Below are 23,126 nucleotides of genomic sequence, written 5' to 3' on the forward strand. Positions count from 1 at the left end.
GCGAGAAAGGCGGCAGCCTCGAGGGGGGAGGATGGAGGTAAAGGTTGGAAGAAAGGAGGTCTTTTGAATCGGAGGTAAGCGAAGGTTTGCAGGTGTGCGCCGGTGCATCGACAGTGAGGCTCGTCTGGTTAGTGGAAACGAGACGATTCGAAGGAAAAGACGAAGAGAGTGGTGGATGAAGGGAAGAACTGACAGCGAGAGACAGAGAAATGATCAGAGTAGGAGAGATTGAAAGGACGTGGGTAGAGGGAGGTGAAAAAGGGAAGGAGGGAAAGTGTACTAAGCAGAGAAAACGAGCGTGCAACGGGGCAAAGGGGGTGGATGAGGCGTTGTGGGACGGCGGAGGGGTGGGGGTGGTGTGCGACATCGCCTGCTGCAAATTGCAATTTTGTTGTGAGATCATTATAAAATACATAATGCCGAGTCGCCTACTGCCTCGCTCTTCCCCTCGTTGCTCCTCCACTATCCCCTGCCCCCGCCCCACTATATTCCGTCGACCGAACTCGCTACTTTCCTCCTCGTTTTCTCTGGCTGTGAGCGCCCGGCGCGTTCCAGCCCGCGCGACGGTGCTTCCCTCTTGCTCACCTCCACCGACTGTGTGTGTACGCTGCTGCTGCTTCTGCATCCCTCCTACCCGTTGTGTGGATAAAGAGGAGAGATTTTGTACAGGAGAAGGAGAGAGTAAGGGGAAGAAAGAGAGAAAGAGAGGAGGCAGCGTCTCGTTAAAAGTTTCTAGCGACGCGTATTCTTAATAGTCTGCGCGCGGACACGCCGTCATTAAAATTATAACCAACCGCCTGTATCACCACCCCGGTCCTCCATCGCCTAGCGTCACCAGCTTTGCCGCCTATCGCCACCCATCCGGAGGCCCCGTTTCGTATTTTTAACCCCCCTTTTCGCTCGGGGGCCAACCACTCGCTACTGATTTCAAGACGCGTCCGTTTAATCGAATATCGACCAACTTCTGCACATTTCGCGATATTATATCCTGTGTTTTGAAAGATGAGAGTCTCGAGGACGTGTTAGAAATGTATTTTGTCAAAAAACTCGTTGTTCAACGCTAATTGCGTTAAGGAAAATAATCTTCCATAAATTAAACAGGTGCAATAGGACACCGTTTGTATGAATTTCTCTGCGGAAACAATTTATATAGTTGAAGTTCAAAAGATAAAAGTGCTTTGATTCTTTTCACTATCTATGATTTTTCTTTTATATAATATACATTCTACACTTTTATAACACGGTAATATGAAAATTTGTTGTCGATATAACACGGTGCAAAAATTACGTCACAGTTCCACATACGACGACTTAATAAACTTGGATAACCCTCATATAATACGAATGTTTCCATCACATTGTTTTGGTTTCGCTTAACACGTTTTCGATACAACGTGGAGCGAATTAGCCGTATTATAGGAGAGTTGAATGGATTATCATATATTATCATATAATAGAAGCCCAGGTAAGTTGATTCAATTGACAGGAATTCACTTAATCGGACGTTAATTAAAATTTTGTTGGGATAAATGGATACCATATTTAAAATATTTCAAAATTCGTACAAAATTAAATCATTATGAAAGTAAATAAATAATAGTAGGTAGATATTTAGCAAAATATCGAAATAATAGAAATTTGCCGTAGTTATAAAATGGCAGTTATTAATGTTCCCAATCGATTGACATCGTTCCAAGCATAACAGCATCTGAAAGCATTCGTAATGCAGTTAGTCAGACAAGACGATAAATAGCTAATGTTACGAAGAGACGAATCAGTTTATCCAAACTGTCGACCAAGACAAAGATGTTACTCGTGCAAGTTATTTCCTTGCCGAAGAAGAACGATTCGCCAGCATTTCTTCAGGCGGACGGACCTATTCGACCAAGTCTCGGTCATAGTTTTTACATAACCCGTTCCGACGCAAGTATCCGTGGAAAATCATTAATCACCGGAACCGCGTCGTTTGCTCGTAAAATGTCCTCCGGTCGCGGCTCTGGAGTATCGTACTTTCTCCAGGAGCCCGTCAAACAGCCAGCGAAGGTTCGTTCGCAGAGCCATCACAGTTCCAAACTATCCCCATTCCTAGACCAAATCGGTTAGATGGTAGGAGGATGAAAATGGTCCAGGGGGTGTCTGATCGCGAAACGAGCGTGGGCAGGAGGATTCCACGCTCGTAAGGAACTCGCCCAGCCGTGGCTAAGAAGAGAAATACTTTCCATCCGGATAAAGGCGGCATTAACTGGAACTTACGCGAACTCGTGGGCTCTGGTAAATATGTAAATATGAGGCCAGTGGATGTTATTACATGTACACGTTGCACGTTGCGTAAAACCGGCCGAAGAGATAAAGAAGAAACCCAGAAAAAGAGAAGGATGGTCGGTTGGTGGAGCTTCGAGGCTCGGCTCGAAAGAAAGCCACGGGTATCCCGTAATCGTCCGATATTTAAGTAGCGAGTTTAGGTACACCGGGTATATTTAAACGCGCTTATTATCATATAAATACAAGTTGGACGTTCAATTTACGCGTCGGAGTGCCTTGCCGCTCTTCTCCTGCCCTCGCGACCAGCTCGTTCGTACCTCTCTTCTACATGGTGTGCGCGAGCGCACGCGTCGCGTTCTCGTTCAGTTCGCCCCGTCGCGTCGTCGTCGTCGTCGTCGTCGTCGCCGTTGTCGTTTCTCTCTCTCTCTTTCTCTCTCTCTCTCTTTCTCTCTCGTGCCGGTGTGTGTCGGCAGAGTTACAAAAGTTATTATTGTTATTACCGTACCGTTTAGAAACTTTCGTTGCCCGCGATAGATACCAACCTCCACCTACCCTTCTGCCACCCACATCCATGCTCCACCTACCTATCTTCCTTCGTGGCCGACCCTATCCTTTGCCCACCTTTCCACGTGCACAATCCAGCCTCCGCGGCTCCGCTATCCGGGGATTTCAGTCCTTACACGGTGAATTTATTGGACGGAGGACCCGGTTGCGACGACCTTTCCAGTCGACTTTAGCCGGGGGCGCAGGTTGTTCCGCGACTGAACGCTCCCTGTTTCACGATTTTAGCGTGAGTTTAGAGTAGTAAATACACGGGCCTCAGTAACAGGAGCGTTATGCTCAAATTCTTTAGCGTTCGTTGTTATCTTATGGATATTTTAGTATCGAAGTTGGGATTTCTTCTAGGACTGGGTGCTGCAATAGGATTATTAGTAAAGTATTAACCTTCTCTAATTTCTGTTAGTCTGGGAAAGATCATTATTTATTATTCGTTGATAGTAGAAATATAATTTTTGTCGTTTTATAAGGAAGGTGTAAAATATTATAATTTGAAAGCAGCTGTACTGAAAGCTAATACATTTGTTGTTATATACATATCAATTAGTAAGGTATACAACGATAAATATTTTGTACTTATAGAAGTTAACAAAAGCAATTGATCAAATGTGAAAGGATCAATTAACACATACATTTTGAGCCTTTGTATTCTTTTTGATTTGTAAAATAATATTTAGAAAGAAATGACAATGTTTCGTTCCATATTACTTTCAGCACCTACTTGTTTTATAATGAACTTTGATACAAGTTTAATCTTTTGTCACTGGAATTTTCTCTATTTCTTAAAAAAGAAAAATGTCTGTAATTGACTGCAATTAATTGTCCCGTTGTCTCATCCTTTGGCCCTTCTCGCGACGTCCCATCAAATCACGAGAAAGGTACACGGTTCTTCGATTGCTTTTAAGATGGACTCCGCCCGCGGTGGGATGAAGGTTTATGAGAAAATTCACTTAATAGAACAGATCGATATCTGCTGCTCGCATGTTTCTCGCCCCAGAATCGTTTCACTTTGAGAAATAAGTGGATCAACTGAAACGGAGGAGAGGCGAGATAAGTGAAACGCGGTTCGTTTCGTTTAATGACGTTGTCCCATTTGCGGTCGTAGTGAATCGGTGCCACTTATGATTAAGAAAACGAACGATAAGCTGTTGCTCGCTACTTTCTCGGTTGCAAGTAAATGTGCCTGACGTGCTACAAAATTCAAATAAATTCTTCCAAATTTTTCTAAATGAATACATCCTAAAATAAAATATAAAGTAACGATGTTTCAAGAAGAAAGAAAAAAAAGTTTAATAGGGATATTCTCTAGAAAAATGAAAGAAAGTTAATAATTCATAGTTGTACGGGTAGACAACGGAGGAATGAGAACAAACGCAAAGTTCGATTCCAGAAAAGAGTTCACTGTTCGGACCATCAATCATTAACGAAATCTTGAAATATTAAATCGACATAGCCTTTGCAGACGCGAGGGTTATTTCCCCTATCCCATTGATACGCATCTAAAAGCGGTTCAAACACGGCGATGAGAGACAGAAACAGAGAAAGGGAGAGAGAGAGAGAGAGTGAGAGAGGGAGAGAGAGTTACTCGCGGGGCAGGCAAACGCGGGGGAAAAGTGTGCGTTCATCGTAATATCGAGCGGGCGCGCGTCGACCTCGATGCTCCGGCGCCTTCAATTTCTGCTGAAAAATAGCGTGCATCGTGTTCCACCGGCTGCGAGGGTTCAATCTACTGGTACGCGAGAAATCTGTTATCGCCGAAAATATCTGTTAAGCGTCGAAAATATACAGGACCCGTAATAAGTTCCGAAAAAGCACGCACATACACACATACGTGTCCGCTCTCTTCGCCGCCCACTGTACGCGCGAATTTACGAGCTTCGAGGCGCGTACCAGCCAATTTTTTTTATTTTTTCGTCTTTTTTCCTCTCCAAACCCTTTCTTGATTAGAATTGATACGCGCGATAAACGTAATCCGCGGGAAAAAATTATTATTCCCCTGCCAGGACCCCTAGCCAGCTGAAAATCTGCTATGGGCCGAAAGTAAATTCGTTAACCTTCTCGTACGAAAATCCCGCTCGGCGATAAACAACGCCAATTAGCGCGTTCGATCGAGCGAATCCTCGTTTTGTATCGCGACCCAGGGATGGGAACGAGTTTGGGAATGTGCGACCTTCAGCGGGTGAGAAGGAACTGGAAAAAGGGTTACGAATGGACGAGAGAAGAAGAGCAAAACGACTGACTTCCTATCGTCGACAATGTGATTATTACCGCTTGCTGGTGGTTACTTCTCGCTATTTGTTTTCGACCGGGTTAATAGCCTGATATAATAGATCGATTTTATATGCTCTTAACTAGCGATCCAGTTGAAAATTAAGTGTTCGGTCAAGTTGTTCGGTGAAAGACGATAGGGGTTCTTGAAAAGTGACGTTTCTTTTAGATGTTATTGGATAGAACCGTTTTTTTCCTTAATCTCCTTGCATTGCGGTTTATTTATTTATATTTGTTTATATGTTTATTATATTTGTATTTATTAATTTTTTATCTATATATTTAGTTGAGGACATCTGTTCTTCTCAAAAAGTAGTCTTCAGAAAGAAATTTTGTGTATTGTGATATATATAATATGTTTCTTAATTTTTATTCAATATCGGGATTGTTAATAATTATAGGTATGGATATTTATAGGTTTATTGGAAATCTAAAAGTACACAGAATACATTCATCGTAATAATGTAATAAAAATATATCAAATACCTAAATTGTCATGTTCTAGTAGATGAAACAAATCTCTGCTTAGGTTTCATTTCTTCAACGCTGTCAGGGCAGAATCCCCTTTTTATCCTGTAAGACAAATTGTCTTTCGGTTGATTTTGTGAGAAAGACCGGATACAATAAAATCCGAGATCAGTTTTACGAAAAATAAACACATTTCTCGTTTAATTAATTAATAACTTATTAAAGTGCAATACAAATTGATTAATTATATTCGTAATAATAATCTCATATTAATAACTTAGCGTGAATTAAATAGAATATGCAAATTAATTTATTTTTATACTAACAAATATACTACTTGTAACGATAAATTTACTAATTTTTAATTGAGAAAACATTCATTCATTTCTCGGATCTCGAATACTCGGAATTAAGACCGATTCATCGAAAGCGTTATCGCTGACAGTGGTCACCGGAAATGAATGTGGAGGAGAAGAAGGGAGAGAGAAAAGTGCGTGTCTCGTCGGTAACTAATCAAGACGTATTAATTGCATCGCGTTCCGTTGGCCTGCGTTCAACGTCAGACGACCACCTTGAACAGCGCGGCGACGCGAATCATTTAACGAGTTCACATTGCCCGACACAAACCCACCACTAACTATGGAACGTTATTCGTTTACAAATATTTCTGGCCATATTGTGGGCCGGATTTATCGAGCACGATTTTTAACGCAGTCACCGCGGTTTAATGAACCCAGTTTTAATTACTACGCCACATCGCGAACGAATAACTGCCGATTCCTCGCGCATACGTAGAAAACGAGATTTTTATTGAAAGAATTGTTCAGTTCGAAGCGTTAATTGATTTGTATAAAAATGTAAAATTTTCATAATGTCAAGAAGGACAACGGTGATAAGAATTTCATTAATTTATGTAATATGTATTACATATGATGAAATCATAGTTTGTGTACGTTTTGATCGCGAGTTGAAATTTTAGAAAAAGGAGAGATGAGAAATATTAAGTTGTTAGAATAAATTCACTCACGTTTCGTTAAAGAAGCGTATTAATTTAGTTCTGTCATCTAATTTTATTATAAGTAACGTTTGATTAATAGTCTTCGAAATATTACATATTACATTATTACACAATTTAATACATTGGAAATTGTATTTTATTATGAATTATTAGTATACTTTGTTAGTTTAATAACTCGATGACAGACAAGTAGATGAAAAGGTTAATAAATATTTAGTCGACCATTGGCTATCGAAGCAGCACTCGATTTTTTTTTTTTAGCTAGCAATTCAGCCAACGATTACACGTAGTATAGATCGGTTGATACACTTTCCACGTCCTGTGCTCCGAGCGATGGCTATTCTTTCACTTTTGTTTCTTTCACTTTCTAGCGAACGGTGTGATAAATGTACAATACGCACGCGATATCGCAAGGAATTCGCGTTCACCTACTTCCAGAAAGCTACTGTTCCATACTAGTTCTTTAAACCTGCTGAATAGCTCCTTTATTACTATCAAATATGAAATAAAATAAAATGAATTTCTTAGAAAAATCTATAATCGAACTGATTAACCTTTTATAAATAATTCAATTTTATTATCCAGCACGCGGTTAATATTCAATTTTAAAATAAATAACTTACTTCCATGGATTCATAAGGAAATCGTATGAATAATAGTACGTTCCAAATAAATTTAGTAGAATAATATTCATAATATTATCACATTTGCTCTACCTTTCGATTTAAGTGTTCGACAATTGGTCCCTGTACTAATATTAAAATTTGCTAGCAAGCTAACGATCGTTGATCAACTCGTTCCAGTTCTCTGTTCAATTTTTACCTAAAATGATGCCAACATGTCCGGAAATGAGTTCTACTCTACTGACAAGGCGATCATCAAAATCACGTTTCGCTGAAATTTCGGAAAACTGACAGGAAATTGTCTTCGGTCCGTGACGTTTCTCTTTTCATAGTTTGTACACCAGCCCACCCCTTTTTAACCCCATTCTGGGATCGTTGTCGACTATAGCCGAGGGATTAAGGCGAACGCCGTCGGAACGAGCGTTCTTCTGGTGGAAGGAAGCGGCTAATTTAAATAGATTAATTAAGTCGAAGCTCAGATTCCTTGTTCCTTTCTCTCTTTCGTCAGCCAGTCTTACGGTTTTCACCAAATCGAGCAATTATTACCGGTGCAGGACATCTGTGGTTTTACGACCCCGTAGGGTTCGATTATACGCGGCGAAAAAGATTCAGAAGGAACAATGGTTTCGCGTTTTAGTCCTCCGCCGTTTTGTTAGCAATTCGTAACGAGATTTGCTTGCCGGATATGAAACTTGTTCGACGAATGAACCCTAGTGTTCCTTGAACTTTCATCCACGTTATAAATCTCGGTACAATAATATTCTGTATTACTTTCCATTTCGATGACGTTTAGTGTGTTTTGAGGGGGGACTATGAGGTCTGGATTTATGAAAGTCGTTGAGGAAATACTGGCTGTCTACACGATTTTATTTTTTTAAGCCGTAGCTATTTTATTTCGTAACCGGGAATTTAGTAAAAATAGGGGAATGACTATTTTATGTCTTCTAATTAATATTATTCCATTCTATTTTATTAATTCCTGGGCAGCTTATTAAAGAATTGAGAAAAAGATGACAGTCTTTCCACGTTTAGCTCAAAATAACAACAAATTATCATTTGGCAATTCTTTTAAAACTTGACATATTAATAGAAAATCGATATAACGAAACGATAGACGATTAATTTTACGATCTTCTACTGGAAACAAAAGATTGAAATTTCAATAATATGTTCAAGCAAATAAAATTACTCGTATTCTTCGCTAACATACTAACACGCCAGTTTTACAAGGTTTGGCCGTGACGCCACGATGTTTTATTTATTATGCAATACATATAATGTTAAAATATTACCTACAAGAGTTACGGTGTATAATCATTATTAATGAATTTATCTCACCGAGGTCATCGGTGACCCCCATGGCGTTATAGTGTAACTTCGCTCGGTTCACTTATTTTTTATAATTATCAATTGTCTCATACTTTCTTCACGTTGCTGAATAATTGCTCTATGTTGTTACGTTCCGGGACCTACCATAAACCATAACTCATCCCTCGGTCATACTTATTCGGACCTCCAATAATCCTAAAGGTGCACGAGATTTAGCATTTTCTACTTTACTGTCAAGGTCCTTAATTGCCATCATACATCTTTCAAGCCGAAAAGTTCCTAAGGGTTATTTTTCATTAAGGTGAAACACGGAAAAACCGTGTTTTCCCATTTTCGACATCCAGTGGTGAGGGCGCACGTAATAGATCTATATTTCATGTATAAATAAAACATATTTTTATGTTTTATACTGCATTAATTTCGTCACATCATTGTAGTAACGATGGTAATGATAAAAAATGTATAACTATTGATATTTGTTCAAATTATGTATTTCTACTAATCTTGGTGTGCCGGTCACCGGTGACCCCCATAGCGCCACGATCAAATTGAGTGCCGGCCACACAGACAGTCAGTACATACTGACTCTGTACATTTATCAGAGTATTTCATGTTATTGGAAGTATTCAAATCTTGCTACATAACTTGAAACTGATCTTAAAAATAGAAATACATTGGTATTTTCCGAAATACCTGCTATTTTACGAAAGTGTAACAAGTATCGCTTTTAAGAAACACGTATATCGGACTAGCTTCAAAGATTGAGTAAAGTGTACACAGAGAGCTACGTTGGAAATTGAGATGTTGATCGAGAGTCTTGACAGCGGTGTTGCGTACACGGGTTCTCGATACCGGTTCGATAGGGTGTTTAAATATCAGAAGGTAGATCAAACGAAAGACAATGCGCAGCCTGTGTAAAGTGACAACTATAGGAAAGTGAAATTGTGTTCGGTATGGGTGGGCATGTGTATGTGTATGAGCGTCTGTGCACGGCCCACGCACATGCACACACAGAGAGTGCCAGTCACGACTGATCGATCCTCCTACTGCACGGTCCCCTTGTTACGGGGGTGGACTGGACTGTGGCGGGTAAGGGACGGTAGGCGAACGACGGAGAGGAAGGTTAGACGAGGAAACAAAGCATGCAATCAAAACGTTAATTACATTAAAATGAGTCGAAGATCAGACCAATCAGAGTAGCCTGACGATGGCCTCGAGTGGCATTCGAACTCGTGTATACCAAAAATCTAACTTGACTCGTACCGGGTTCAGAACATTTCGATTGTTTAGGATCTTTCAAACTACTAAAGTATATTATGTATAATTGATTTATGATATCGCATAGCAATCGCTAAAATTTTGGGAATTTCTTGAAAATTGAATTTCCTATGAATGTATAGAGAATAGATGTTGTTGGTTTAGAAACGTATAGAAGTTTCCTGCTATTTTAAAAATTCAAAATATCTTGAGAATTGAATTTCACGCGTACCTACATAAGAGATTGATTAATTAACTTTAGAAATTGATTTTAATTAATTGAGAAATTAATTTTAGGTCGTATGAGAGTTGCTTGCTATTATATAATTTCTACGACTTCTTAGAAATTGAACTTCTTATGTACATCATCTAAGATTCCTAAAATTTCTTGATAATTGAATTTCTCGCTCTATGTATGGTGTTATAAAATTTCCAAACATCTTGAAAACTGTGTTTCTTACATGCGTATAAAAAATTCACATAGTTTGTTTAAGACCGTAGAAGAGTAATTTGCTATTCTAGAATTTCCAAAATTTCACGAGAATCGAACTTTTCACGTGTGTATAGAAAATTGATATATGTAGTTGGTATAAGATCGTATGGAAGTTGCTTGCTATCGAATTGTTTTACGAGCGACATTACGATCTCTGAATTTTACGGGTCCGCTGTAAAATCACGATTTTCTAAATTGAAAAAATAATAATGGAGCGAAACGAGAGGCTGTTCGAACTATGCTGGGGTCAGGAATAGTTGAACTGTAGAACACGGGCGTAGTTAAAATCAAAACGAGGACTTCTACATCCAGATGTATACATAATTTAGTTTACTCATTCGCCGGATTCACGGCGAAATAACTTCGTCCATTCTATAACAAACCTCGACCTCGATTCGTTCAACGTTTCATTCTACTTGTCTCTTCATCCTTAAAAAAAAATCAATTTCACAGAAAGAGAAGCAATAATTTCTTGCCGGACGCTTAAACCTCCGAACGAGTCGAAAGAGCACAAAACGTCTTCCTTTATGGACCAGGACGGAATTAATTCGATTTCGCGACCGACTCGTAGCCATTGCTGGCCCCATCCAATATCTCAGCGAACTTCTAATATGAGCGCGATGTTCGGTATATCCGGCCAAATTGCGCTCGGGAGCTAATAGGAATTTTGATTGACTGAATTAAATAGTTATTGGAAATTCGGGCTTTTTGTATCGATTAGCTATATTAGGACCGAATTGTCCAGATAGTCGATGCAAAAGGGCAGAGGGAGGTTGTGAAAGTGATGGGGGGCAGTCAGTTGGAAACGAGCTTAGGCGAAACTCGAACGAGACTTAGAATTGAGGTGAGGGAGGGGGTTCACCGAGGTAATTCGTTGTTAAGTCGGAACTCATTTTCTGGAACGCACACTAGTTAATATGGTCGAGCCTGCGGGCCACCTCATTACCGGACCTAGTCAATTTCAATCTAATTTGCCGGTCGGCCGTTTCGTCGCGGAAAGAAGGACGCAGGGTGGCGAAGGGTGGCATACAAGGGAGGAGGGTAACGAACGACGACGAAGGATAGTAAAAGGACTGTGAGGGGATGAGGAAGTGGAATCAGAGAGGGGGTTGCTACTGGTTCGTCATATGCCGTGTCGCTTTTTAATTAAACCGGGCTAGTCCGTCCGGGAGCGTACGCGATTAATCGTTATTATGTAGGAAAAATGAAAAACGCGGGTTCGAGGCCGCGCGCGCTCTCGAAGATACCTTCCGGTCGCGCAATTAGCCCGCGACGCTCGGACGAATACGAACGTCGCGTCGCTAGAGAACGTCCGTCGTTGTCCGATACACGCACTCGTCGTGCGCGACGCGGTGTGCGCGGTGCGGCACGCGCGTTTATTTAGCGGTATTGGAACGAACGCGATTCGTAGAATTGGCGGCGTAATTTTCTGTAGTTAAATTAGCACGATTGCAGTCGCTCGGTATTTAATTTCCTCATTGCCTCTCCCTTTCCGCGCCCCTCGCTCTCCCTCTACCCGTCTCTATTGCATCCTCGTACGATACGCAGAGCATTTCCTTCTTTCTCCTCAGCGACCGTATACCACCCTTCAGTCCGCATCGTCTACGGTCTGCCGCTCGCTTTTTTCCACGTTGCTGCAGCTTTTATTTAATTACCACTGATTCGATACGCGGGCCCCGTCCAGTACGTTTGCTTTATTATTATGATTTCAGAGTCGAAAAATTCGTGCTCGTAATTGGATTAATGTGTGCGCACTGCTTCGAGAATGCGATTCACGGTAGAAAACGAAGATAATGCGTTTTCGTTTTTCCCTTCTGTCTTTTTTTTCTTTTTTACGTGTTTCACTTTTTCCCGTATCTTTTTTTTCTGTGGTTCTTTTGTATTATCGATCTCCTGTACCGTTAGGTTCCTATTTGTTATTTCTCTCTTTTTTTCTCTCTCGTTTCTTCCTTTCGCGTCGATTCGTCGGACTTTGAGCTCGTTTACGATTGCTACTTTCTCGAGACTCATTGCCATTAATAACGTTCAGCGTTTCTGGATAATCTTTATATATGTACACTGTTAGGCGTTCGTTTATAAGGAAGACGCGATATGATCGAAGTGGCAAGTAGCTTAATTATATTCAAAAGCCTTCAGCGGTTATACATCGCGGCAATTATATGCAGATTAACTAAATTGCGCTGTCGGGCCCCTTGGTGCGCGATCAAAATTTATATAACCCTATCGCGTTACACGCGAAATTCGACGGACGCCCGAAATCGCCTTCATTTTATCTCGAGAATTAACCCATTTAGTCTGCCACCGGGGCTCGTGAAAGAGGTATACGCAATCTGAAACACGAGAATCGAGAGCACACCGAAGAACCGTGTCCTTAATTATCCTTTCTGCTCTCTGAAGCCTGGAATAATCATCCTAATGAGTTCGGATACACTTTGCTTCCTTATTTCGTGGATATCGTAGAATCGAAACGGTTGCCTGATTGTTTCTCGCAACTTCTGACGAGTACAAAAATTATTAATAATACTGGAGCGAAATTAAGTCGATCGATTCGTGATTTTCTCACTTTAATCTTCTTACTATAGATAATATATTCGAAACAGAAAGTCCGTTGCAACTGTATTACAGTTGCGTTAACGAGCTGTCGTAATTGATTCCATTCTCTTTGAAGCACGCACTACAGCAATAATATTACAACATTTCCAACCAAAAGCGCAAGGATCAAAGACAGTCATTTCGTGAACTCCGAACTATGAATTTCGAACGTCTCTCAAATTAGACACATTTTAAAAATCATCATTCCACCGATTAGGTATCACCGAACGTTTGCATTAATTCTGCTGCGATCCTCAAATTTTACGTTTCAATCTCACGTCCGTTTCAACCGAGAAATTCATACAGACGGCTTAATAAAAAGCAAAATGTTGTCTGTCAAAAAACGCAGAACATTATTTTACAAAGAATAAAAGTGGACTGACTTCATCGTTATGGTGCTTAGCTCTTCATACTTTCTTCAAACATAAGGAATATTCTAACGACAGAAAAATACGATTCGGTAGAAACTGATCCATAGAAAGGATTAGTATTGGTAGGCCATGGAAAATGGAGTTGTACTGTGCCTTCATCCCGCTTAATCCTCACACTTGGCTGATACCGGACAATTGTCCATACGGCGGTGACCTCGTAATTCTTCCTCGGTATTAACAAGTATATATGCACGGTGCATCAAATTCAAGCAAAAAAAGTCGCCGAAACTCCCCCAAGGCAACCCTTGCCGTCGTCTCTCGCTCAATTCTCTTGTTTCACGGCGCACGAAACAACTTGGCCCCACCGCCATCTTTCGTTCGTCGTTTCCTCTCGTTCTATCTTTCCGTTCCGTCTCTTCGTCTGTCTGTTCGCCCATTTCCTCGAGGGTGATCACCCTCTTCTATCTCTTCCTCTTCCTCCTCTTCGCCCCTCCACCCTCTCTCACCTCGCCGTGTCTCGCTAACAAGAGGGAATAAGAGGGAAACATGGAAACGCGCGGGCGCGTCGAAATGAACGCATTCACACACGCATTCCCGACGTGCACACGTGTGCATACACGAGGCCGGCTCGCTGTTAATGAGTTAGACCACCTTACCCTCGCCACTTTAATTGTCTAAAGCGCAAATTGGGCGGCTTTAATTAGCGTAATTATTTGGTTCGTTTGTCCGTTTATCCAAGATCCCTGTATCGAGCGGCCGAGGGAAAGGGAGAGAGTGGCGGTGGTTGCCACCCTTTCCGCGGCCCGTCTAAATAGATTCGTTAGCGCTTCGCGCGATTAAAAATCCGAGTTCACCGGTTGGACAACGCCACGCCTTCGTTTGAACTTGTGTCCAATTTTCTATCTCTAGTGCCTTGATTTTCCAAATGAATAGACTCAATGGTACAGGAATTCATTACGTAGAGTAGTACGATGGTGTTAATAAATACGCGTATGATCGTCGCTGCTTGCAGTATATAGGAAAACCTTCCGGTTCTGGGTCTAAGAGAATATTCCAAGAGTATTCAGAAGGTTTAATATCTCTCGTGTGTCTTTCATTGTTTCTTTTAAATTCCGCGTAAGATAATGAAATTTGTCGAGTAATTTATAGATCGTACATACTTGAGGACAAAGGTACAGCTATTTGCATTCCGAAGTGGAATATACGTTCGATAGTACTCGAAAGATGTTGGAAATTTGTTCATTGAACATCGTTGAACGGTACGTTCTACGTTGCACAGAAACAAGAACTTGTTCCACACGTCCGTAATAATGATCCATATTTCTTTGTCAGCCATGAAATAAGATCTCCGTTGATCGAGTGTCCGTTCCTGTTCCTAAATGGATTCATTATTGTTCTGCTTCGCGGTGTATTCTACTCACATGGAAAGTCGGCCTCTGATCGTGTTTATAAATTACTACCTTTTTTTTTCTCTCTCTTCTTTCTTCTCTCATTGACGAGCCAAAGCGTTCCGCGGCTAACCTGATGGAATACATCAAGCACCGATGAATAGAGAACGAACGTGTATTTATAGAACTCGCCGAACGTACCCCCATCGGTTTGACTCGTCTCTTTAACAGTTTCGCAACTTGGCAAGTGTAATAAGCCGCTGTATGTACAAGGTGTTTCCGAAAACGATCGATATTTGATAAGGAAAAGTTTTCCGCCCGTCTTCGTCAATATTTCCTCTTATTTTCAATCGGAATGGGTTCGCGATCAAACATCATTTATCACATCATTATACATACATATATTACGTCAGACGTAAATTTCCCTTACGCCGTTCTAGAAACACTCTGTACACACCGAGTCCGACCGAACTATAATTGGAATTACGTTCTAACCTACCCCTCCGGGCGCGCACCCTTCCGACACGCGTAGCGCCCTCTCTCGGCACAGCCGTCATTGAATGCGGTACTCATTTTCCCTGCTATGGAATGTAATAATTCGCTATTCAATTTACTGAATCCGCGCGATTTATTCGCCCCGTCAGAGGGACATGAAATATTCATTCGCTCGCTCGAATTCGCGCGAACTTCGCCAGCCGCGAGATTCAAGAAGAAAGAAAAAAAAAGCCGCGCCTTGGCGTCACGCGTAAACGAGATCGATTAAAAATTTCCTCTTCTCCCTTATTCTCGTAAATTGGCACATAGGCCGTATCTTTATCATCGATGCATTGATATTGCATTGAATCGACAACTGAAGAAAGAAGATGGGAAGGAAGAAACACGAATTACGCGAGCATCGTCGATTGCGCAATTTTCGTGGTGTTAATTAACTGAATTCAGTTCTAGTAATAAATGTGCCCCGGAGAAGACAAAAGGATAATCGTGGAAAAGTGTTCCTTAATCGTAAGGCCGTTTAATAACACAATGGAGGAATTTCACGCGGAGATGGGTGCCCCGTTGCAGAGGCACTTAATTAAATACGCCCCTCTCACTCTCCACCATCTCCCACCCTCTCTCTGTACCACTCTACGTCGTCTCACTCTCCTTCTCTTTCTCTCTCTCTTTCGGCAGGTGCAATCAAATTTCAATTAGAAAAGGGACTTTTTGCACGAAACGCACCGGTGTCCCGTGCAATTTGATTTAATGCCATATTATTACACGGCGAACGTGCTAGTAATAATAGGAAGCTCAAATTGCCCGTAATAGTAACATACGCGTGGATACAATATGGATAAGACCGGCGCGGATGGCTTTTCGCTTGAAACATATTTTACGTACACTATTTACATAATGGCCATTATCGTGGCGCTTAAGCGCGACAAAACAGGAACAAGAACGAAATCTCCAACTTTCTAACGTTCCTTATTATTCCACGTTTTATTTTTACTCCTTTCCTTTCTTTTTTTTTTTTTATATATCTACGCTTTCATAATAATTTTTAAAATATAGACTCGTTGCGAAGCTCCAATTTCTCTCGCCATCGTATTAACTGTGCTTGATGATTTAGTAGATTAAAGACTGAATATAATAATTTCTTATTCGAGGACTTCCTATTTTCTTACGCATGGTCCATTTCTGTTAAAAATAAATTGTATCATATTTACATTTTCAAGCATTCAAATATTCAGGTACCAATTCATTTATCCTCGTTATCTTTCAAATCTGTAATTGTAGAAATTTTTGAAACTAGAAACTAAAGTGTTATCATTTCTTTTCTGTCATCTTTGTCTTCCTCTATTCATTAAGAATAATTAGCCATTATTTCGTAACAAAGTAAAATCTTCTAAAAAGAGAAGAGATTTTGGAAGATTTGGAATTCTATTTTTGTTATTGTACGTTCACTATAAAGGCACTTAAAGATACTTAAGGCACACAATCTTGATTACGTAATTTGTTTCATGTATTACAAAGTTATAGACTTAAAACCATAAGTAGTTCGTACTTGTATCCCAATATTTAAATATTCAAGAAAGAGGGGTAACTTCGAATATTTCAAATATCTGAACAACAATTAAGATCACGAAAAAGTTCCAACGATTACAAATATAGAATTTCGTGAAACTATCATCGCACGTGACATGGAAACATCCATAAGCTACGAGGAGCGCGTACATCATCGGACATTCCGGAGGTTAATTAGGAGACGAAAGAAATGGGAAAAAGCATAATAACGGGAGAATCGTGGGGCAAAAAGGAGACGCGCGATAGACGGTGGTCTGGGCGCAGCAGAGGAGAAGAGGACGAAGGAGGAGGAGGAGGTGGAGAAGGAGATTTTTATGCGCGCGATCACCAGCCGGTCGGGTCTGTGTAATTTCTTCTACTCGTTCTAGTCGATCGACGCGGGACGGTCTGGCCTCTAATTAGTAATTAAGGAGAAATCGAAAATGGAGCGATTCGGTCAAGCGGTCGAGCATCTCCGCTCATTACGCCGCAAAGGACGCGCGCCGGATCCATCGTTGGCTCGATAAGGTCGGAGCAATTAAAAGTTGCCACGTCGATTCGTTTGAGAGAGGGGGCCCTTGAACGCACCGCGCCACGCCATGCCACGTCGATAAACAGCCACCCGCTTCGATTGGGATTTTCGTTATACTCGAAACGATAAATAACAATCGATAGAAGATGAGGAAGATTCGGCGAGAGTGCGAAGCACTGAGACATTTCGTAATTGAACCTTTCCACACTGTCCTTATTAGTTAAAATTTAGCATTATTTTCTATTTAACGTTTTTTTTATAATTTCAATTCATTTGTCATAATTACAACATCTTTCTATCTAGTAATTTTTCATAATTCCAATTAGGGTAATCTTTGGAGAGTGGACGCAGTGTATTTTAGAGTAGAGGTAATAGATCAAAGTACTGTTGATTGGAATCATCAGTATATGTATGTGCTCAACATTGCTTTCATACTGTTGCTGGTAAGGCAAGAGTAAATTTTGCTTATTATATATTTTATTATTTTTTTCACATTATTAGTTTCGAAGTCTTCGCTGTTTTTCCAGATAACTACATAGCAAACATTGAAATGTTCAGAGAAGTGGAGGTGTTCCGGAGACTGTTTTTGAAATTGATCATAGAATTTGTTTGATATACAGAGCAATAATAATACAGTTCTTGTTCATCTTGACGTAGAGCATACTAAATTTTCAATTTCTTGTAAGCAATCAAAATATCGATTTCTCAGCGAAACATCCATTGGCTTATTCAACTAAAATCGAGCACGAGAAAGTAGCTAAACTGGTAGAATATAATCGAGCCTCGATGAAAATAACACGCGCGTTCACGTTTCAATTTCGTGAACCCGGTTGATCCGTTTTCCTCGCTTCCTTTTTCTTCGGTGGAATAATTTCCTCGGGATGGATACTGGTTGTTCCCAGCAGTGGCGGTGGGACGAGCGACCTGAAAGAGGACGCACAAAGAGGCTCTCTCGCTGGCACGGCGCCTTTTCATCTCGGCTGTACCTTCGCTCGGCATTTGTCCGTGTCTAACGTGTTAATCACTGCCGTCTGATTAGATTATTAATTGTCCTGCGTGGCAGATGGGGCCCTGGCATGCCCGTAATTACGGCTATTACGTACGGATCGTACAATCGCTCCGATTTAGGGATGTGAGGGGGGAGGGCACGGAATGGATTACACCCCGAAAAGATTGGAACGCGCACTGGTAAAGTTCCCCGATACATCTACGTTTCTAATTTTCTAAGTTATTCGCACGTATGCCTTCTGATTTGTATTTTGGATTCTTCACTCATCGACAATGCGAATAAATGACAAATTTGGAAAATAATCGTTCCTTTATCATCAAGATTTTTTGCGTTTCTGGTATCGAGTACTAGATACACATATGGGGTTGTTCTTAGCATTTTTGTTACGAATTTCTATCAAATAACGCTCTTAGCTGGATCTCTTCAAGAGAATTAAATGCGAAACATATAGCATAAGTAACATAACAACATCGATCATATCTGAAGTTCGATCTATCGTCTCCAAAATTATCTCACTATTCAACGTTCGATTCTAAATTTCTATCGAATAATTTATCAAGTCTCCCGTATCCACGATATTGTCACGAAATGGACGATATCGATTTTCCTTCACATAAAATCTAACTAAAAATAGAAAATACCAAAGTGCATGCAAACATCCCTTTATCCTCCAATCTTCCTTTCTGCAACACGTCAATGAAAACAAAAAAGTCGATAACCCAAGTCGTCGTATTATTAACCATCTAAAGCCATCTCGGCAACCGACTGCTCCCAATTTGCGGAGCTTTGTTCCCGCGGCCTGGATCCTCGCGCGCCTTCTAGCTCGATCGCGTCTCTTTCTCCTTCCGCTTTTTTTTCGCCCTCCTTTCGCCGTTTCAGTCGGTGGATTGTGTGTAAATCGACCGTATTAATTAGCGACACGAGGCCGCGACAAACCGTTCCAACACGGCACGAATTCTCGTTAACCGCGGCAAGATTGACACCGCGCGTATAATTAAGACGCGAGAGTGGGGGGCGTTAGGTGATGGCAGGTGGCGTGTGGGGGTGGGACTCGAAATGAATTGCGTGCAAGACGGAAGATGGAGAACACAAGGGTGTACCCGATGGTTTGGTTCAATTTCGAAGTTCGAATTAGTGAAATCAACTAATTAGAAATAGCGCGGATTGCTCGTTAAAGATCGAGCCCGCCGGCTGTAATCACCAATTACTTCCTTAAGTAAGCCGCGCGCTGAACTTCGCTCATTAAAATTATTAAACGGTTCGCTCGTATAGAATCTGTATTTAACCTTGATACACGAGGCCGCCTCCGCCGGCTGAATTTCTTCCTCTCTCTCTCTCTCCCTCTCGTCCTTTCTCTCTCTTCTTCGTCGTGTCCCCGTGTATTTTCCATTAATCAATCTGTCCGTGTCTTCGTTAACGGGGTTCTCTCCATGGCGTCTTTCGCCATGAGACGCGGAGGACGTTTCGACCGGAGACGGCTTTGAATTACAGTCACGAGCCTCTCTCTCTCTCTCTCTCTCTCTTTCTCTCTGTGTTTAATTTTTCTGATTGGCGTGTGCGATCGTTTTATTGGCTGTGTATGAGACGAGAGAATGATTCGAATGGAATGCGAAGTCGTAGATGAAGTTATTTGTTGAAAGTTATTGTGGGATTGTAAGGCAGAGATGGAAAGAAGGAAACTTAATTTATGTACCTTTCGATTTGTTACTTCTTTCTTTCGAATTGATACTTTCCAATCTGGATTCTCCAATAAACTATACATCTCCTCCGACAATCTCTTTGGGGATTCACAAATAATCGAATCACGCTGGAAGGTTAAGGCAGAACCTCCACAGGAAATATTTTTATTTCAACTGCTCGTTAATAGGGGGAAATCGGTATCTTAAAAGACTTTAGTTACGGGATCCGGGCTGAGTAACGAGACGTTAAATAGAAAGAAAGGAGAAAAGATGAGCGAGGGTGATTCGAAGACCGGGAGGTCTTTTGGTGATTAAGTCGCATTCCGTGGCGCCGCGTTTACCGCCTTTCGATATAATTAATTGCATTTCGACTTGGCGATCGACGATTCTTACGGCGGTGTTATAACGGTCTTTGGAAATTGCTGGACCCGTTAGGGGAATAGCCACGTGTGCGCGCGGGTATTTGTCCAATGGAGTCGCGGCGGCGATGCGATGGCCGAACGATAATAAGTTTCACGGTACGCCGCGTCGATCGAAAGATCCCTTTTGGCGAGGATCAAGGCGCGATCTCTGCTCACCAATCTGGCCAATTGAATCCGAGGAAAGCGCGACTAACCGCGTAATAAGAGCATAATAAAGTTCGAAACAGTTACGTGTTCGGAATAGCTATCGCTTTGATTTCGAATATTAATATCTTCTACCCAGATTTCTTTTTGATCGAGAGGAATTTAATTAACGTCGTTGAAGATTGCGGGATTAGATTTGAGAATAAATTAAGGATTTAATTAGAGATTTATTCGACATCGGGACTTGGGTTTTACGGTTAATCGAAAAACATATTTTATAATACGAGTATCGTTGATGAAATCGGTAAATTAATTTCTATGTCGTCGAATGTACCGTTCGTCGTTGATTGGACGGACGAGCCCGACAAAAGTAGAAACAGCTTATTAGACGACTCCTCATAACCTATACAAGAAAATCACGCTTCGCATCAAATTAGAAAACGAACGCTCGTGAGCCACAACACACGAGTATAAATCATCGAAACATCGTAATCGAAGTGGGAAAGTTAGCTAGGATACTTTCTCCTCATCATCGTGATTCTCATGGTTCCTTGATTCCTGGATAAAAATCTCTATTTCTTCGTTGTTAAACGAATATAACACATACGTATTATATGTATGCTTAAACGAAATATAATCACGATATAAACGATCGAAACAATGTGGAAAAGCAAAGAGCGAGCAAGGTTTGCTAGAGGATAGAAAGAACGGGATAGAAGAGGTCTGGAATAATAAAATTAATAAAAAAAAGAAAGGAAAAGAGTAAAAAAAGGAAACGAGGAAGAAAATTGGAGAAAGAATTGAAACGTCATTCCGGGAGCAATCATCAAGCTGACTGGTTGGCTGGCGCGCGATCGGCCAGATCCTGGACAGATAAATTAGCAATTTAATTATGGAACTGTCAGGCGGTAATTAAATTAATAACGAGAAACCTCGAATCCAATCCGATCCGTCGTGGCAACCTTTCGCGCTCCACGGGTCTCGTCCGACGATATCGCATCGATATGCGCGCGTGTGTACGTCGCGCCATTTTGAAGGCTGTCAGAAATTGCAGACAATTTTCTCCTACGCTTCGCAAGAGCTCGCTTCCTCTATCTCGTTATTCGCGCTCTTTCTTCTCTATCCTCTTTCCTCTCCCTCTCTTCTTTTATATTTGTTTTTGTCGGTGCTGTGTTAGTTGCTTGTTTCTCATCGTTTGCTCTCCCTCCCTTCTCTTCGCTGTTCGGTATGAGGAGACCCAGCAGAGGTAAATTATACGCGAATTAAACAGCGTTTTCATGAAGGGATGCTTATTAGAATCGTGAGACATGATTGATGAGGAATTTTGGGACAGATAAAATTCGTTTTATGGCGCAGGTTTTTACTTGGTAATTGGGGTGCTTCGCAATATCATGGAAGTTCGTCATGTTTGATTAACGGTGGTTCTTCGACGCCAATGAAAATTCAGTGGTAAACTTTTCGGATAAGTTGGAAAATGATTAAAATTTGTTGCTTCGAATAGAAGTTACTGTATGGAATGGTTAAGGAATTGAAGATATTCCTTTATACTGTAGATTCCACTCCCAACGTCCCATGGTTACACTGTATTCTGTATAAAAGTCTTTGACAATTTTCCATATTTTTCATTTCATAGCGCACATAAATTAATTGCTAAAGTTCTACGACACGCTAAAAGATACATTCTGTTTGACTCAAGACAGGACATTCACCGCACGGTTATTGTCCTCTTCTTTTTGTACAATCTAAGGGAAAAGAGGTCAGTGCTGTTGACCAAATAGTCAAGTATTGTTTAAAAAAATTTTGCGTCACGCTGATTGAAAATTACAGTTCTAAGACTGTTACAGGGCACTGTCTGTCTATGGTCTACAGACGAGGTTGCAAACGTCGATCATCCTCGACGCCAGTCAGAACACCTCCGTATCCCATCGCATTGTGTGGAGCTCACGTGATCCAATATACGAAAAGCAAAAGTGTTTACAGGCTGGCGGGCCGATACGAGATTAAACGTCGACGGTGAACCCGGGCCCGATTAAAATTCCCCGATATTTTATCGACGCGGCACGATGGTCGGCGCGGTGAATTCGACGCTTCCTCGCGATGCAACATAAATGGGGAATCGAGCGGAGACGCGCCTGAAACTTTCATCGACGTCGATCGGCTCGCGATCATCGTCTATACATGGCTAAATTGCCGAATTCACCACGTTTGATGCCATCCTTCGATATTTTAATTCTTCCTCTTCATCGAATTTTCCACGCAAAGAATCAACAGGTTTCCTAGTTGATCTGTGCTTCGTTTCTGGCGTGGATTATCGTTTCGAAGGAGGAATCGAGCACAGATTCGTGAACCATCCTGTAGCTAGTGTATGCCCTATATAAGAATGTCCGACAAAGTATCGCGGTATGCAAGCTGCACGTGCATACAGGTGCAGTAACTGTGTCCGAGTCGTTACGCTCCAACGAACGCGAGCACCGTGAACGGACAGCCACGTGTTCCGCGTACCACGACAGACGGAAAATGGCTCGATATCGTTCCGTCGAGGCTGGATTTGCTTCAGGTTCTCCTCCTACTCTTTATCGTTGTACGACTTTTACAGAAAGTACCTGTGCTTGGGCAATTGGTTTGTATTTAAAATATTTGTTTCCATTTTTTGAGATTTTACGTGTGCTTCGC

General features: G+C 41.3%; 1 protein-coding gene and 1 long non-coding RNA gene across 2 annotated transcripts in view; both read left to right on the forward strand.

Annotated features, from left to right (window-relative positions):
- The window catches only part of LOC100741322 (LIM/homeobox protein Lhx9), an 86,259-nt gene that overhangs the window by 49,067 nt on the left and 14,066 nt on the right, over nucleotides 1-23,126 (forward strand). The gene's annotated exons all lie outside the window — the stretch shown is intronic.
- On the forward strand, nucleotides 8,633-17,434 carry LOC112214069. The gene is made up of 4 exons (XR_002947998.2): nucleotides 8,633-8,727; nucleotides 12,638-12,643; nucleotides 14,204-14,205; nucleotides 17,420-17,434. It is a non-coding gene; the product is annotated as an uncharacterized LOC112214069 (long non-coding RNA).

Source organism: Bombus impatiens, unplaced genomic scaffold (genome assembly GCF_000188095.3).
Source record: "Bombus impatiens unplaced genomic scaffold, BIMP_2.2 scf_0011, whole genome shotgun sequence".
NCBI classification, from domain to species: domain Eukaryota; kingdom Metazoa; phylum Arthropoda; class Insecta; order Hymenoptera; family Apidae; genus Bombus; species Bombus impatiens.